This window comes from Apodemus sylvaticus, chromosome 3, assembly GCF_947179515.1.
Source record: "Apodemus sylvaticus chromosome 3, mApoSyl1.1, whole genome shotgun sequence".
Taxonomy (NCBI): Eukaryota; Metazoa; Chordata; class Mammalia; order Rodentia; family Muridae; genus Apodemus; species Apodemus sylvaticus.
The window spans coordinates 119,642,127-119,659,635 of record NC_067474.1 but is presented as its reverse complement, the minus strand read 5'-3'; the positions used below and the strand labels follow the sequence as shown (position 1 = coordinate 119,659,635).

At 45.7% G+C, this 17,509-nt stretch overlaps 1 protein-coding gene across 6 annotated transcripts in view; it reads right to left on the bottom strand.

Moving 5' to 3' along the window:
- Positions 1-16,565, bottom strand: part of Dab1 (DAB adaptor protein 1) — a 383,273-nt gene extending 366,708 nt beyond the window's left edge. For 5 of the 6 annotated variants that reach the window (XM_052176883.1, XM_052176878.1, XM_052176881.1 and 2 more), the window contains exon 1: positions 15,997-16,141. The gene's annotated coding sequence lies outside the window, so the exon portion shown is untranslated. Of the gene's footprint in view, positions 1-15,996; positions 16,142-16,245 lie in introns of those variants that run through there. The other variant, XM_052176879.1, reaches the window with a different exon arrangement.
- Between the last annotated feature and the right edge of the window lie 944 nt (positions 16,566-17,509).

Genomic DNA, 17,509 nt, shown 5'->3' with positions numbered 1-17,509 from the left:
CAGGCACTGCTCAGAAGCCAGAGGCCAAACACTGCCTTTTTGTGGGTGTAGCTGAAGTACAGCCTAGGGGAAGAAGAGGGTTGGAATCCCACCCACAGTCATTTTGCATGTTTCCATTCCATGTTCTACTCTTTCACATCCTTTCCTTTTAAATATAAAATGAAATAATAACTTGTTTAGGTAACAGTCATCATGAGTGTAATACCTGCTATGTGCTCAGAAGACAGCTCACCGAACAATATATGCAGAATTAAATTCTAGCAGTGACATGCTTGATGCCTTTACCTACAGAACATCTCTCATCTCTCCTTCCTCTGGAGTTTTCTATAAGTTATGGATTAATAAACTTTCCCTAAGAATATGGCTTTATGAATCTTGCAAAATAGTCAGAAAAAGAAAATCTTTTCTTATTCATCTCCAACGTGAATTGCAGCCTACGACGTCCCGTGTGGGCTGACAACAAATGACACTGCTCTCTGTAGCAAATTGTGTTTGGGGTGGTAGTTGTTCACTCTCTCCAGTGGGATTTAAAGTAAATAAATATCAAACTGCCTCCTAACTTGTGAGAATAACAAAGGCCGGAGAGATCACCACAAACCGTGACCGATAGCATGAGAAAAATGTAGCACCACATGGCATTAAGTCAAGCCCCTCCTCTTCAAAGCCATTTTTTACAAACTGCTACAAAGGCATAGAGGTCTATCAGCACTCAGGCTGAAGTGGCCCTTTTTCCAAGGGTGAAGCTTGTGTGGTTGCACACAATGCTTCTAGGTTTCTGGAGGTGGACAGTGGAGGGACAGAAGAGCTGTGTTTGGTAGCACAGTGCACACCGGGCCCAAATCGAATTGTGCTGAGTGGGTTATTTTGATTTAGGAAATAAACCTAGCTCCAGGGATGGAACTCAGATGGTGTAACTCTTGCCTAGCGTGCGTGTAAAGCCCTGGCTGCAATCCCCCATAAAGCCAGACAAGGCAATGCACACCTGCAGAGGGCAGAAGAAATGGAAGTTCAAGCCATCCTCAAGAACATATGGAACTCAAAGCCAGCCTGAGTCACCTGAGACCCTGTCTCAATCAAACAAATTCTAGTAATAATCATTGTCAACTAAGGCTCAGCAAGTAAGGGTCTGCCTGTGGCCACAGAACTAGTTATTGAGTTAAATGAGATAGCATAGTGGCTTTACTACCCACTCTATCCATGGGCAGGACTGTTCTGGAGATCAAAGGAAAAGACTTCTGAAAAGTGGATAGTTTCAGTGTGTGTGTGTGTGTGTGTGTGTGTATGTGTGTGTGTGTGTGTATACACATGCATGTATGTGTAGACATGTGAAATACCACACAAATTACTACAGCAAGAGAATTCAGAATACCTAGCTCCCTGGGATTTTCCTTCCTTCTGTCCAGCACTTAATTGTCTGAATGCATACAACCAAAGAACTATTCGCCCAATAGGATATTCACCCATTGCGAAGGCCAAGTTGATGACTTGAGTTCTGCAAGAAATGCAAGCTTACAACATGTGTAAGGACTTTTCCTTAAATGGTCTTTTCCTCTATAGAATGGATGGGCTGAACTGCCAGACTATAAGGGTCCACCCAGGTCTGAGACTCGATTTTAGGGAGTCTTGATGTATGCCTCAACCCCTGTACCACAATCACATGCCACTAACCTGCTGTTCTGTTGATTCCTTCTCAGTCAATGTTGAGGCGCAGTTCACAAACCGTACATACACCAATTCTCTGCTGCCCAATTGGGTTCCGCAGGCAGTTTGTATGTTGGACTTTAGAAACGTTTTTATATAATCCACTTTACCCAGAGCTGTGATGACACCCTGTAATCAAATAAATCCCTCACTGCCTCCAAAGCAAAATGCATGGCCAGTAGTCCAAAAGGGAACCAAAAACACAGCACAAGCTGACTTGAGCCAGCTAGGGCAGATCCAACCTAGGCCTTGCTGTTCAACGCGTTTTTAAAATGTTGCATGTTAGGATGTTTTTCTGGAATTCTGGAATTACCACAGGCCTATGTAACCTAGCAGGGGTGACACTCACCAGGATACCAGTCCTCAAGAGCCCCTTCTGGCAGGATAGCCCCACTAGGAGCAGAGTCAATGCTATTCCTGGCACGAGGAAGGACATGAGGTTGGGGGAGGACATGGAGAAGGAGCTAATTAAAACCCAGAACTTCCTCAGCTGCTTTCCTATACTTCTGCAATATCAAGAGGCATCTCCGCAGGAGTCACAGTCATGTGCCACATAAGGACATTCTGATTGACCTACGCCAATCAGGAAGTCTTTGGAAGTACATTTATTCTGTGATCTCAGCCTGTTGTGTTAAACATTGCAACTGCCCTTCCCTAGCATAGGATCCAGTCCTTTGCCTGTTTCTACTGGATCCCCTTCTGGTGCTTTTCCTGCTTCGTTGAGTGTTGCAGGAATTTGGGCTCAACTACATCTCTCAGGCTCAACTGTGGATTGATTTTAGGGGAAGGATTGGCAGGAGACAGGAGGAGGAAAGAGATGCTAGCACATTGCCCTGTTGGTCTGGCTCAGAGAAGCACCTCTAGCGTGGCTGAGTCCACCCGTATGGACCACACACTCTCATCCCACAGCCTGCCTTGCCTCTGCCTGTCTTCCAGTGCTGCTGCTCTTCTGACTCCACAGCCTCTTGAGAGCCTCTCCAGCTTCAGATATGATACAGCAGGTCAGCCCTAGTACCTGCAGGTTCAGGATGGCTGTTTCCCACTTTTGCTCATCTTTGCTGTTCTTCTAAAGCCTCTTCATTGTTTCCTGTACTAGATCTTTCCTGTTATGCTACCTGGAGTGGACATCCTAACTAGACCTGTCACCAATAGTGAGTCATTACAATCACCGAATCATGCTGAGGGAGGGGAGCATGGTTGTAGGGTGAGGGAGATCTCTGTTGTTTGGAGTGTGTTCAAGGATAGCACAGGGAGATACTCTCTCCCCTGACACAGACTACATGGAAGAGTTTCAGACTTTGATTTCTAGTGACTATAGATCATCTGTGAAGCCAATAATCTTGCATGTAAAGTATTTACATGACTGTGAAATTTGAAAAGAGGCTACAAGTCTCCTCTTGACTATCCTCCAGTGTTTTCCACCCCACCCCGATGATTGACAGACAATGGAGCAAGCCACACTCTATTGGCCATGCAAAAACCATACCTGAAACCGTTAGGGGGAAGAAGCCTTCGCCAGGTGCTAGTGACTTCATGACACACCCCTTGGCTCAAGAAAATGTGGGAGAACCAGGGCAGGTGAGATGGCTCAGAGTGTTAGTGTTAGCTCTGCAAGCCTGATGACCTGGCTTCAATGCAGGGACCCCAAGCCATAAGGCCGACGATGTGAGGGACACACCTGTAATTCTAGTGCTTCTATCCAAGATATGACGTGCACAAGCACATGACAGCCATGGGCCAGCTCCCCTGCGGTGTGCAGTGCTGTGGTGCACTATACTGGGGGCACGCAGCAGAAGTTGGAGTCTCAATAAAGTAGAGGGACAGAACTGACTCCTGCAAGTTGTCCTCTCAGCTTCATGCACGCTAATAATATTTTAATTAAGTGAGTAGGAGGAAAGGAATGAAAGAAGGGGAAGACAAACTAGAGGAAGGGGAAGGACAAAATACCACTTGGAAATGAGGAGCTAAAACCTTGTTCCCAAAGGAAGTGCCCAAGGAAGTCTCGATTTTCTATAGAGTTTCTACTCTATAAACAATGGGCTGGAATTCAAACATAGCAAGAATTAATAGTGGATTTCATCCGAAAGCCAAACAAAGGGAGCATAAAAGTCAATGTCCTTTAAGGATCCTTGATCTTTATGGGAATCTAGATTGATAAATCTGGGACAGGCAGGTGAAGTCATCTTAAAGTGGGGTGCTGAGTCCCACACTCAAGAGTCCTGGGGAAGAGAAATGCACCTTGAAAGTAACAGGGTGATCGGGTGCCAGGATGCGATCAGACCTGAGTTGAACAACCTTGGATTTTCAAGAGAGATCAGTGAGAGCGCAGTTTTCTGTGCCCTGCTCACAGCCTCGCTTCTCCCAGCCATGCTGATTTATAGCTACTCAAACAAACCAAGACCTCATTCTTCACAGAGACAGAGCGCAGGCAGTATGCACAGGGTGCTCTCTGGTCTAGTGTGACCCCACACACAACAAACAGAAACTATACAGAGCTATCTATTGGGTTAATCAAGTGGTCAGCGTTTCTTTTCTTTTCTTAAGCTTATTTTATATGTGACAGACTCCTTCATACCTACTGCTTTCATTCCAGAGACAGCAAGCAACAGCTGATAAGATGTAGGGGTCAGGGGGCAAGGAGAAAGGAGGGGTTAAAAATTTGTAGATACAGATGTTTTAAACATGTCATTTTTGAAAAGAATGAATACCTGATCTAAAGTAAAAATTATTAGAAAGGGGGAACCAGTGAGAAAAAAGCCATAGCCATCAGGCCCTTCTTCACAGATGAGATGCAACAATTTCCTCCTATAATCGTAGCTCCCAACAGCATTTCGCTCTATTCTGATCATCATACTCTATTTGAAAATCTTAAATCAATAGGTAGAGAGGGCAAAAGCCCTGGTCTGGGTGCAAGGAGACCTGGATGGACCTCTGTTCCAGTGCACAGTGATGACTAAACATGTGTTTTCAACTCTCTAGACTTTCAGTTCTTAGTTTAAAAGTGGGACTGATTGAGATTCAGTAATGTGAGAAGCTAAAACTGAGGCTATCTGCCAGATCTTACCTCTCAAGGAAGCCAGAAGTCACCACCACCTGCCTGAAATGCAGCACAAAAGCAGAACCAGAGTCTGGCTCTCCAGCCCCAGCTCTGGGCATTCACGCCAGCCTCATGATGCCAGCCAGCATTCATGAGCATCTGCATGACTAAGATATAAAATGTTCCCCAAATGTTCTTTATTGAAGGACTGATCACCAGTGCAGTGATGTGCTGGAGCTCTGAGAGATGAGATGATCATAAGGCAATGAATGCGAGGGCATTCATACGTGAGCGTTGAGTGGGCTATTCGAAAGTGTTAGCTGAGGGAAGGAAGCCATGCTGGGAGTGTAAAGATTAACCTTCATTGTCAACTTGGTTACATTTAGAATCACTTTAGAGTCAACAGACCATAAGAATTCACCTTCCCCGCTGCTTCCTGACCACAGAAGCAGTATGGCCAGTGGTCTCACACTCCAATGGCATGGCTTCCTCACCATCATTGAATGCACCCTCAAGGTGTGAGCCTCACAAATGCTTCCCTCTTTGAAGCTCTTTGTTGGGTGTTTCATCACAGCAACAAGTAAAATAATATAGGAAATTTGCCTGGGAAGGCTCTATGTCATTTCCAGCTTCTGTCTCCGGTCCTCACTCCTGCTTACTCTGATTTCTGGCTGCTAGAAGGTAGGCAGTTGTAGTCTTCTGTGTGCTTCCTCCAATGTCATGACCATGGATATGAAGCTCTGAAACTATAACCCTATAAAAGACCTTTTTCTCCTTTACCTTGATGTCATCCAAATGTTTAGCCATTGTGACAGAATGATGACAAATGCAACACCTAACCAGAAAGGAACGGCACCTTCCCTCACACATCTCTTCACCATCTATGGGGAAACAGAGGTGTTTCTCAAAACCTCCTATAGTAAGCGAAATGACCAGTTGCACTGGCATTTCTCCATCCCTTTAGCCTGCCATCACTCAGAATTCCCATCAGACCACAGTAATCTCCAGTGTTATAGGTCTGCAATGAGTCATAGCCCTAATCCTAAGGCTGGTGTGGGGCTCAAAGGCATATATCTAAAACACCTGGTAAAACCCGTACTAAATGGTGGTGGCTACCCTTTCTTGATTCAGATGAAGCAGCATAGGATAAAAAGCTAATACATAACTAGAAAATGCAATTTTTACAGATAGTATTTACAATAGCAATGAAAAAAAAGGTATCATAGAAGAACAAATCTAGTAAAAAAAAATGTATCCCTTCTGGATAATCTATCAACTATTCTGAAAGGCATCAAATACCTAAATAAATGGAGCCATGGTTTTTATAGACTGAAAGATTCAGTATCATAATGTTGTCACTCTTGGTCTATAAATTTAATGTTAATGTAAATCAAATCTCAAGAGTGTATTTTTCTGAAATCTGAAAGATGATTATAAAATATACATGGGTGGGAAAGGCTGAGACCCTTCTGAAGGACATGAGGAATTTGTTTTGCCTAATGTGAAGGCTTACTATAAAGCCACAATAGTAAAAGTTGGTTTGAAAAAAAAAAAAAAAAGAATGGCAAAGGGAGTCTAGAAACTGTTTCTAAATGTCAAAGGTGATTTTTTTCATATTAAACAAAAAATAGATTAAACTCCTGCCTCATACCATACATCTAACACTCCATAGGAGAAATGGAGCCTACATAGGTAAACAAAATAAGAAAGCTTTTAGAAGACAATGAAGGAGAATATCTTTGTGGCATCAGGGTTTGGGAAAAAACGTCTTTCTTAAACAAGACATAAAAGGTGCCACCAGAAAAAGACTGATAAATTCAGCTACATTAAAATTAAGAAGTTAGAAAGCCTAAGATTAACAATAACCCAACTTCTCTGTAATCTGTACATCTATTTAGCTTCCCAAAGGAGTAAATGACAGTAACCTTTCTGCATTCACTAAGATTACACTCCAACAGTGCACAATGGAACCTGCATTCAGCATACAGATTGCCCATCTTGGACGTTTTCCACAACTGGATTACATGCATGAATTTCCAGTTTAAACTTGAGGACATTTGAATGGTGATGGTTTGTGTTTAGATTCTTGTGAGCAGGCATATGAAGCTGTTGAGAAGCTGTTGTGACCCACAGTTCAAGACAAGCACCACTGTGTGTCATTGTGACAGTGCACAGTGGTAAAAAATGGTAATTAGGTTGACAGAGGTTAGAAAGCGCAATCTGCTCCCCTCCCCCCAACAACTCAACTAGATGACTCTGAAACACATGTTCAGCAATCTTAAACTTCTGTTGTACTTCTTTACCTTGTGTTATGGGTTTGGGAAAGAAAGACAACAGTCATCTGCTGAAAGGTATTTCTCCAGTTATCGGCATCTTATAGGATCAAGAATAAGAGCTGTGCATCTGTCAGCTCCAAAAAACCAAATGGACTGGGGCCACTCACCAATCAACCCAGGGGATAACTGTACAACATCTTCTCTCCCTAGAGCCTATGCACTCTGTTATAGATCCTCATTCACATCACAGAGTTTGTTCTTGTTCTGCTATCTGATGGAATCTAGCTATCAACCTTCTATTAAAAAAAAAAATCTTTACCACCAAGAGCAAAGACAGGAATCCCTAGGGGAGGGCTAGTTGTACAATCAACTTTCAGGCCCAAGGAAGAAACTAATGTGTTACCTCCCAGACAGCCATGACTCAAGTACCAAAAAGCAAGCCCAGAGGACCTACAAAGGGGCTTCATTCTTCCACCATGCCTTCTGTACCAGTATTTTGCTGTTCGTGCTACATGCTGATAGGTGTACAGCAATATGAATATAAGCTAGGATAATCAGAAAAAATGCCACTTAGTATGCTAGAAATCATATGATCTTATGCAAGAATGTCCCCTCTATATGTCAAGACAGATACTCCCTTTGTCATGGCAGGAGCTAACTGCAACCCGCTGCTGCTGAAAGTTATTTCTCTCCCCCCCCCCATATATTCTTTATTTACATTTCAAATGATTTCCCCTTTCCTGGATCCCCCTCCCGAAAGTCTCATAAGCCCTCTTCCCTCCCCCTGTTCCCCCATCCACCCCTTCCCACTTCCCTGTCCTGGTATTCCCCTACACAGCTGCACTGAGGCTTTCCAGAACCAGGGGCCACTCCTTCCTTCTTCTTGGACATCATTTGACATGTGAATTGTGTCTTGGGCATTCCACTCTTCTAGGCTAATATCCGTTTATCAGTGAGTGCATACCATGAGTGTTCTCTGAAGACTGGGTTATGAAAGTTATTCCTTAAGGACTTCAAGAATAGAACCCTCCTAAACTTTCCACATATTTAGTGCCAGGATGATGAGTAATTAGCATGGTGATTTATAACATTTCTTTTCCATTGAAAGGATTTGTAATTGTTCCTGAATGGAAGTGGATGGCCCCTATTCCTGGGCAGCACCTATTCTTGATCCTATATGACGGCAGCTTTTAATAGAAGATTAGTCTTTCACTCCCAACCCCATATCACAAACTAGAGACATACAACAAAAGTTTAGTATTGCTGACCATCTGTTGGGTTGGGGTGGGGGTGGGGAGTCACAGATTACTCTTTTTACCACTGTCAACTTAATGAGCCACATGAAACTGCCCACATTCACTCAATTCAGTAGACACTTACTGTGCATCAACCATGTTCTAAATGCTAGAGTTAACAGCAGAAACAGTGCTTTATACTGAACACTAACTAACAAATGTAAAGTATTCCAGGATGGTTATTGGACGAAGCCACTTTTCTCTTTGTGACCTAAGAACTACCTAAACACTGAATGGGAGTTTATTAGAATAACTTAGATTTGCTTTTCTGGAGAGTATGTTAAAAGATTATTTAGAACAGTATCAAGCCAATAGACTGGCCATTACATCTAACAGGAGGGAGGGGGTGCCAAGATCAGAGACAGTGACGAGGGGGCTTTCCTTTTGTCTGCATGACTCTGTTTCATTAGCTGAGTGGTAGTTACTCAAGGTTTAAGGAAATAAACTGTTATAAAAACTTCTCATAGTTCTTAGTCTCCCCTCTGGTGTGGTTTGAAGGAGAAATGTCTCCCACAGGCTCAGAGGTATGGGCACTTGGTTGTCAATCTGTAGCATTAGTTGGGAAGGTTGGAATATTTAGCCTTGCAGGAGGAAGTAGGTCCCAGAGGACTCTGTAACCTGGCCTCAGATCTTGTTAACTCTCTTTGCTTCACTGAGTGTGGATGTCACCAGAGAGACTCCTATTCCTGGTGCATGCTTTTCCTGTCAGTGTCTGTGCCTTCTCCATCACCACTGACTGTATCTCCTTAGAACTGTAAGTCAACATTAATGCTTCCTCCCTCAAGTTGCCTTTGTCCAGGTATTTTGGCACAGGGATTAGAAGCTCACACATACCTGTTACTTTCAAGTTGAAATCTTGTTAAAATATTAATATTTTAACATTTTTAAATCTTTCTCCCTGTCTACTTCATAAATGACCGGAAGACACCTCTTGAAATCAAAGAATTTCATATTAGAATCTGGATGTAATCATCTCCAGAGGACCCCATGTGAGAGGCTAGACAGACAGCCTATGATGATGGTGGGAGGTGGTGGAACCAGAGCCCTGCCCAACAGCTCCAGAGAAAAGGACTGAAATTCGATAGCATGATCCAAAGTAAGCCTCCCTTCTTTTTAAGAAGATTGTATCTCAGGTATTTTGTTACAGCCTTAGAGCTTCACAAAAGTGGAAAACAAGCTAAGAAAATTCTCAGTGAGTTATATGATTTTCTTCATAAACTACTGAAACATCTCTCATGGATTAGGGAAAGACATCACTTCTTGAGTGGGGACTCTGCCTTCCTAACAGTATAGAGCAAGGGCTTGTTTGCATTCTAGCACACTCTTCCTTGATGTTTCCAACACAATCCTGAGGATCATTAGTGGTCCCTGGAACTCAGTTAGGAGAATGGTCCATGAAAAACATTTCCAACGACATCATCTGCTTTATAACTGTGACCACCTGTGTCCTTCATGCAGCTCACTCAGTCTGGACTCCATTGAAGCCCAGAGAAGTTTCTAGTCAGACTGAAAGGGCCAGTTGAAATGCCAGCTTCTCCACTCTCAAGATTCTCCAAAAGACTACTGGTCCCTTGCCCCATCCCCCAAAGCTTCAAGGGCTAAACTGATATTATTGGCTGTACCACATCCCATGCTGTATCTATCAGTCATGCATGAGACTGAATTCTGTGGCAGGCTGCATGCACCTCCACACCCTGGTATTGTTTACAGTATCTAGCACAGAGCCAGACCTAGCTGGTGTTTGGTTAACATGAGTCAATGGACAAGACCAAAATTTTCTTCCTTCATTGTCCAGAAGCCCAGTATACTGATTCATATGTTGTTGCTGTTGTTGCTAATAATTCTACTATAGACTGGGTAAGTTTCAATATGAAGAGGTTTCTTTTGGCTCATGGTTCTGAAAGTCCAAGGTCTTAGGACAGCATCTGGACACTGTTGCTGTCATAGTGCCAAAGTGGCTTATGTCATTCCACAGGACAGGAAAGGTGCAAGTGTTTGCCTCTTTTGATGTCTCTGCCTCTCTAAAGGCACTGGGATTGAATCTAGGGCCTCTAGCAGAATGACTTGGATTCTAATGACTTCCCACAGACACTAACTTTGTATTTAAGTTCCTAACCTCTGAACATCTCATCTTGGCAGCCAAATTTCAATACATGCAGCCTTGGGAAAACACTTAAACCACAGTACTCCAATGCAGATCAGTAACTTGTCAGTTTTTGTTTTCAGCAGTAACACTAACAAGATTAAAAACAAGGAGACATAAAGTCTTCCTGCGACAAAGACAGACAGTAAAACCAGGGGAGGCAGGAAGACAGGGGAGGAGAGAGGACTAACTTGATGGATGGTGAACCAACAGGGTGCAACCCAGGTAGGAGAGAAGGAGACGGACCACAGAGAGAGGGAGATACAGGGATAAATCCCGGAACAGATGAGAGAATGAATGTGGTGAGTCCCCTGCAGATGGTCAGCACTGCCAGACTTGGGTTAACTGTACACCAACCATAGATGTTTAAAGGGACCCAGGCTTCCTTCTTATCCCTAACCTAAGCAGTCCACTTTTACACATACGACTTTTGTCATTTCAGCTATGAGCTCTTCCATTCAGCAGAATTTTATTTCTGTTTTCCTTGTGCTTTATGAGAATCCCCCACTGGCATTGTAGATTGGTTATATATGTCAGATTCAAATAAAATAAAATAATAATAATAATAAAAGCAAGCTGGCAATTTCTTTCCAATAGAATATGCTGCATATTTCATGAAATAGAAGCCAAAGGAGTTCTATGACTCCTGAACCAAAACCTCCCCATATCTGAGGACAAAATGGGAGGACAATACAAAGACAATGTCACAGAAAAAGAACCTGAACATTTGCTCTCCAACCACAGGGAATGTTCAGGTGATTAACTGGAGTAATGGGATTCTCTGTTTTGCCTTGTGTTTACATGAGTTCGCATCCTGACATGCATCTCATAAATGGAACACAGTGCTAGTGTTCATGGATATGAATGCGGACTCCCTGTTCACACTCCTTTCTCAGTACAGAATGTCTGGCTGGTTCCTGCTCTTAGCTTGACAGCAATTTCCCAGCCAAGTGTTATTTATATTTTCAAGCCACTTCTCTATCCTGGTACAGAAGGCAATCTGGCCTAGTAGAAGGAGCACTGTTTGAAGAGTCTAAGGACTCTGAGCCACAACAGTGCCTCTCCTCCACAAAATCACATGTCCTTTTGAGCCTGACTCTCCTCTATCCTGCCCTAATGGGTGATCTGGGCAAACTGACTTATCCACCTTGAGGATTCAGTCAATCAAAGCCACGTTATTCTGCTCAGAATAAGTACAGAAGAGAAAGAGGGTGCGACTGTTTCAGCAGGACGTGCACTTCCATGATTGCTTTTCGAACAGTGGAAATGCTGAAAGCCACATTTCCAGTAAAACATCAAAAACCAAACTGTTGGCTAGAAATCTTGAAACATACCTTGGGTTAGCAAAACTGGCATAAAAAGCAAGAATCTGCTCATTATCAAGAGCAAAGATTTTATTTCATTTGAAGACAATCTGAACAGTTCACTGATAATAAATATTTCATGCTAGGCACTGTCTTAAGCACTTTCTGCTGACCCTTCCCAACGGTTATAAAATAGGTATTGTTTTAGCATAAACAAAACTAAGGCACAGAGAAGCGCTTGCAGAGCTATGGCAGTTGAAGTCTGTAACTGGGTGATGCAGTCCCTCATGGAGAATCTGTACCACCTGTGATACCAGCTCTTCATATGAGCGGTTGTTTACCACAGCAGTCACTGACAGTAGCAATGACACCCTACTAATTAATTGCTTAATCAATTACTTGCTGATTAATTACCTAATTAACAAATATTGCCACAGAGTAGATAGCTATGACCCAATACCAACCAGAACCTTCTAGAAATTCAAAAAAAAAAGTTACACATGTTTAAAGTGCATCCATCAGTCCGATGACCCGCTGGGAACAAAGCCACGCCCACCTGTGTCGACTGCATGCAAAATGGGAAAATCTGGAGCCTGCTTTCCACAGCAGGTCTTAACACTTCTTGATGCCTGGATTGGAGCTTACAGACTCCCTGGAAGTAGCGCATTTCCCTTCCCTATCTAGAGCACCTGTGGTTGAGGTGGACCCTGGGACTGGAGTGGGTAGGTGGGTTTAAATTCCCTTATCTCCCAGCTGATCTCAGCTCAATGACAAGGTTTCCCTGTACCCAGGTCTCCATCTAACAAATAAAAATGAGATAACAAAGATTCTGAAAGCTGAAGTAGGGCTATGAGTGCCAAGTGCTGAGAAGGGTACCTGCCGCTTACCTAGGACGGAGGAAGGTGATTCTTGTTTTTGTTACTATGAGGAATGACTTGTCAAACATCACAAAGAAAATGCCTGGATCCAATCCTAACCTTCCAATTACAAAAGGCTTCCCCATTCATTACTCAATTTCCAATATCTACCTTTCTCTTGAAATCCTACTATGTGCCAATATACTCATGAAGGGGATTTTCCTTTAGAACTGATCCAAAACCCACAAGTAAGTAAATCACTTGTTTTGCAAGTGATGACATCCAAGTTGTGAGAAGTCACATGGTTTATTCTTAATTGCTTAAGATGTGTACATCTTTTGTCACTAGTGACTAGTGAGATCTGCAAGATTTAGTGAGTCCTAAATAACACTTAAAGTTTCTGGCAACACCCTTTAATTCATACTATCTGTTGCTGGGCCATTAAAAGGCATCAACTCTGCTTCCCTGCTTTATGCTTGACTTGAGTGAATTATCAAAATGAAATGCTGCCTCAAATAGATTCTCCATCTGCCTGCAGCGGGGCCCCAAGCCTCGGGAATCCACCAAATGCAATGTTTAGATGGATACATGATTGTGAACCAAGCCAAAGGCCCGCCTGCTTTAAAAAAAATGACTTCGGGAGGGCAAAGGGGACTGAAGCATCAGCTTCCTCTGTGGCTCTGGGGAGGGATCAGTAAGTGACAGAGCCTCATCCCTGCAGCTTCACACAATGGTGTTCCCTGCAAACAGGACATACTGTAAAACAGCCTGTGAGCTGAGCTTCATTAACAATAAGCAGTTTCTATTCAGATTTTCTTGTTGAGGACAGTGAACATAATTAAATGTTTCAGATAAGCCTATTCAGACCTTAAGCAAACCACCACCACCAAAAAAAAAAAAAAAAAAAAAAGAATCATAACAAACAAGAAACATATAGGATCCTCCTACTGAAAATCACATTTCAAATCTGCTTTTAGGAGATTTAATTGGCCAAGTTCAGGAGTAAAAGAATGTGCCCACTTGAGAGCAAGGCAGTTCCCATGAATATTAGTAACATGTTGTCGTTTCCCCACTTTGGCCTCTCCTCTCCTGCTGCAGATCCTGCGTTGTCAAATAGTTCCAAAGTCACATCCTTTCACATCACTGCATTTTGAACTTCCTAAACCTCTATGAGAGCCCGTGTGTATGGAAAAGAACAATAGCACTTCAAAAGCCATTTCTGAGAGTTCTTCAATACTCCATTTGAATGCTAGGGTTTCAATCAAGGACAGCAGCAGACAATTTGATTGCTTAGAAGTTGACTTTTATACAGCTTTGATTAGGTCGCCCAGCTCAATGGGAAATCAAGAAAATCTTTGATCCCTTTCAGTCTCCAGAAGAGCCAGGAAGCCTTGTCAGGATAGGGAGGAAAAGAGATGAGAAGGGGGCGTTTGTCTAACCTTACCCCCATAGCACTTCTCTCTTTTTCCCTGTGCAACTCGGGGTTTCATCCAGAATTGCTCATCTTGGAGATAATAAAAAACAATGGGTGCTAATTCAGGGGGTGGGGATGGTTTATAATTTTATGGATTTCCCGAAGACCCATAATTGGCACATGAATGTACAAGCGTGAACTGGATAATTAGGAGGTTTTGAACGTAAGCCACCTTTAATTTATATGATTACTTTGCAAACATGTTAAGTGTTGAGAAGTGTCAGTGGAACCCCCACAAAGCCTTTATTCAAAACCATCAACATTGTGAAAGTGTGTCTAACGGGCCAGCTCCACTCAGTAGATCAGAGAAGGGGAAACAGTGGCAACCATGCTCGCACCTCGGGGGCTTGGCAGTGGGAGGCATTGTGGCAATCTTTAGGAGGCCTCTGGCGCTCCGGCCTCCGCAATCTCTCTCGGCTCCGGCTCTCTTTTCTTCTTTCTTTCTCTTTCCTCCACCCCCTCCTCTCTCTCTCTCTCTCTCTCTCTCTCTCTCTCTCTCTCTCTCTCTCTCTCTCTCTCTCTCTCCTCTTTCTCCCTCCCTCTCTCCCCCTCTCTCTCCCCTCTTTCTCCCCCCACGCGGCCATGCATCCTGCCTCAGAAACACAAATCAGAACTAGCACTTGCCCGCGCCGCGGCGCTCTCCAAGTCCTCTGCGACGGACCGTCGCCTAGAGCCCTAGGCTCCCCGCCCCCATACCATTCCTTCACTCTCGTAGCCCAGGCGGAAATACCCCGCAGACCCCCAACAATGAGGACTTGTGTGATGCAGATGGGGGTTGGGGCCGGTTTCCAACGGGAACGCAGCAAGTAGGGTCGACTCCTAGATGGTGTAGCAGCCTAGCCGCACCAGTTTGCCACGCAGCGTTCTCTCCCCACCCCACCGAGTCCGCTAGCACCACCCCCAAAAGAAATAGAGAAAGAAAGAAAAAGCGCCTTTAAAAGTGCAGTAAAGACTCACCCTCCCACCAGGGGTCACAAGCATCCTCTGCGGGATGCAGACAGCAGAAGCAGGGACCAGCAGGGTGTGGAGAAACACTTTGTAGACTCACCAAGTACCTTTCCTGGAGCCTTAACACAAAACTACCTCTAAATCAGGACTCTCTGACTCCGGGTTCCTTCGGTGGCTTGGACTGAATCTTAGGGCTCCTTTATGAGACTAACCATGAAGAATCAAAGTTTCCCCAGCATGAAAAATCCTTATCTAGCATTCGAGAGAGTAGGGTAGGAGTTGTGGGAGAAGAGGGCCGGATGCGAGGGGAGTGGCGGGTGACCAAGGGCCTGAGGATTGAATAGTGGAGGGAGCGCTACCGGGAACACCCGGACGCAGGACTCAAAGAAAGGTTTCGGTCGGTCCCGCGCCGGTGTCCGCGGAAAGGGTTGGCTTGACTTGGTGAGTCCGTTAATGGAGAGGTCGAGGCAGAGCCAAAGCGCTGCTGGGATGTAAGGGAGAACTAGGGTTCCACCGAGTGGATAAGAGGTCCGATCCGCGGGTACCACCAGCAAGACAGGGAGGAAGCGTAGGGAGAACTCGGCAGATCCTAGAGGAGGAGAAGGTAGCCTCCGGTGGCTAGAGCCGGAGGAGGATGCAGGGGGTCCGGCGACAGGGGCTCGGGTATGCAAGAGGATCGTGAGTGTTCAGAAGTAGGGCGAAGGAAGTGGGGACCAACCGGAAAGGAGACGCAGGGTAGCCTCCCAAGCAAGTGGTGGGAGATGACAGAAAACTGCGGCACTCGCTAGTGCACCGCACCTCGCGCCAAACTCCCGAGAGACGCGCCGGAAAGCCTTCCTCGGTACCCGGGCTCGCGGGCCCCAGCCGAGCTACCCGGGCTCGCGGAAGCCGGGTGTCCCCGCGGGCCACCTGCTCCCGCTCAACTCGGGGTCCCCCGCGTGCCCCCCGCCGCTCTTCTCACCTCGGCTCTTCCGGAGCATCCTTCTCGGCTGCAGCAGCCGCCCGGGACAAGGCTCTCCATGCCCTGCGGGCGGCCGCACTCAGACGCGCTCTCCAGCCCGGGGAAGCCCGGGTGAGCGAGGAGCTGGGTCCATCCTCCCCGGGAAGCGACGGGCGCGCGTCAGAGCAGGGGGAGGAGACCGGCCCCCGTGTGGTACGCAGACCCGCCTCCTCCCGCGGCCCCCCGCCCCGCGCCAGCCCCGCCGCTCACCTGCCACTGAACGTCCCAAGCCCTTCCTCGCCGGCTCCCTCTCCCGCCGGGGCGCTCTGTTCGCCGCCAGAACGCGCTCGGAGCTATAGCTCAGCGGAGTCGCCGTGGCGCCGACGAAGGGGAAGAGCCAACAAGCGGGCGAGCGGGGGCGCCGCGGCTCGCGGTCGCGCATCTCCAGCCCCCTCGCTCGCCCCCCATCCCGAGAGTGGAGACCGATCAGAGCGGAGATCTTGGGGTCCCCGCCCTGCGGTTCGTTGCAGGGGGTTGGGGGATTGCGCTGGGAGACGGCCACACTCCTAGGCAGCGGCTGCAGCCCCCTCCCGGACTCCGCTGATTCTCCAGCGCCTGCTTTTTGGCCAAACCTCAACGCACGCAAGTAGACAGGGCGCATAGCCAAGCGGAGGCCGCGCGAGCTTCTTGCCCCTAGCACCTTGGCAGAAGGGGGCGCCCTATCCCAATCGCTCAGGCCTGCTCCAGCCACCTTTTATTGGCGTTTCCCAGGCAAAGTTTGCCTGTACCTGTCAGTATTTCAGTCAGCTCCAGGCAGCCACACAGGCCCCATTTAACTTGTTTTTCCTACTCCATTCTTAGAATGCAGGGCAATAGAACCTCCTGTAAATTAAAACCTGTTGTGCCAAAGAAGGCTCTTCGGGTCCTACCTTACAAAGATCTTTGAAACACCGAGTAGCAAAAAATAATTGGATTAGCCGGAAACTCTTCCACCTTGAGATTGGATTCAGCTTTGTCAACGCCACTGTGGCACGCAGGTCTCCAGAGGCTTGAATGCTTGGTGGGAAGCAGAAGAGTGAAAATGATCTGCTGCCTGTATCTGGGAGCCTGGTGCTGGAAAGCAAAGGAAGAGAACCAAATACTTGCTTTTAAAGTTTACTCTTTTGAGGGGCCACACTCCTGCCCTCCAGCTGGGCGATGACAAAGCTAATGTGGCGGCTTGACTTTTTTTGGGGGGGGGGGGGCGGGATTTTTTCTGGTAGCTTCTGTTATTCACCCATGAAAATTTAATGATGCATTTAGGGTTATTACCTCTAGAGTCAATGGGCTAAAAATATTTAGCCTAATGCAGTGCTTGTGGAGTCAGTAGGTCCGTGGCTGGTTTGTACAAAGTCATCTGGAGACCCTCCCTTCCTCCACAAAATTCACGAGCCATTACACTTATCCCATAATAACAGCTCTGTACAAATGGAGGCCCTGCAAAACTTGGCTGTCAGGCACCTCTGAAAAGATAGCAATTTACATAGAGACAAGA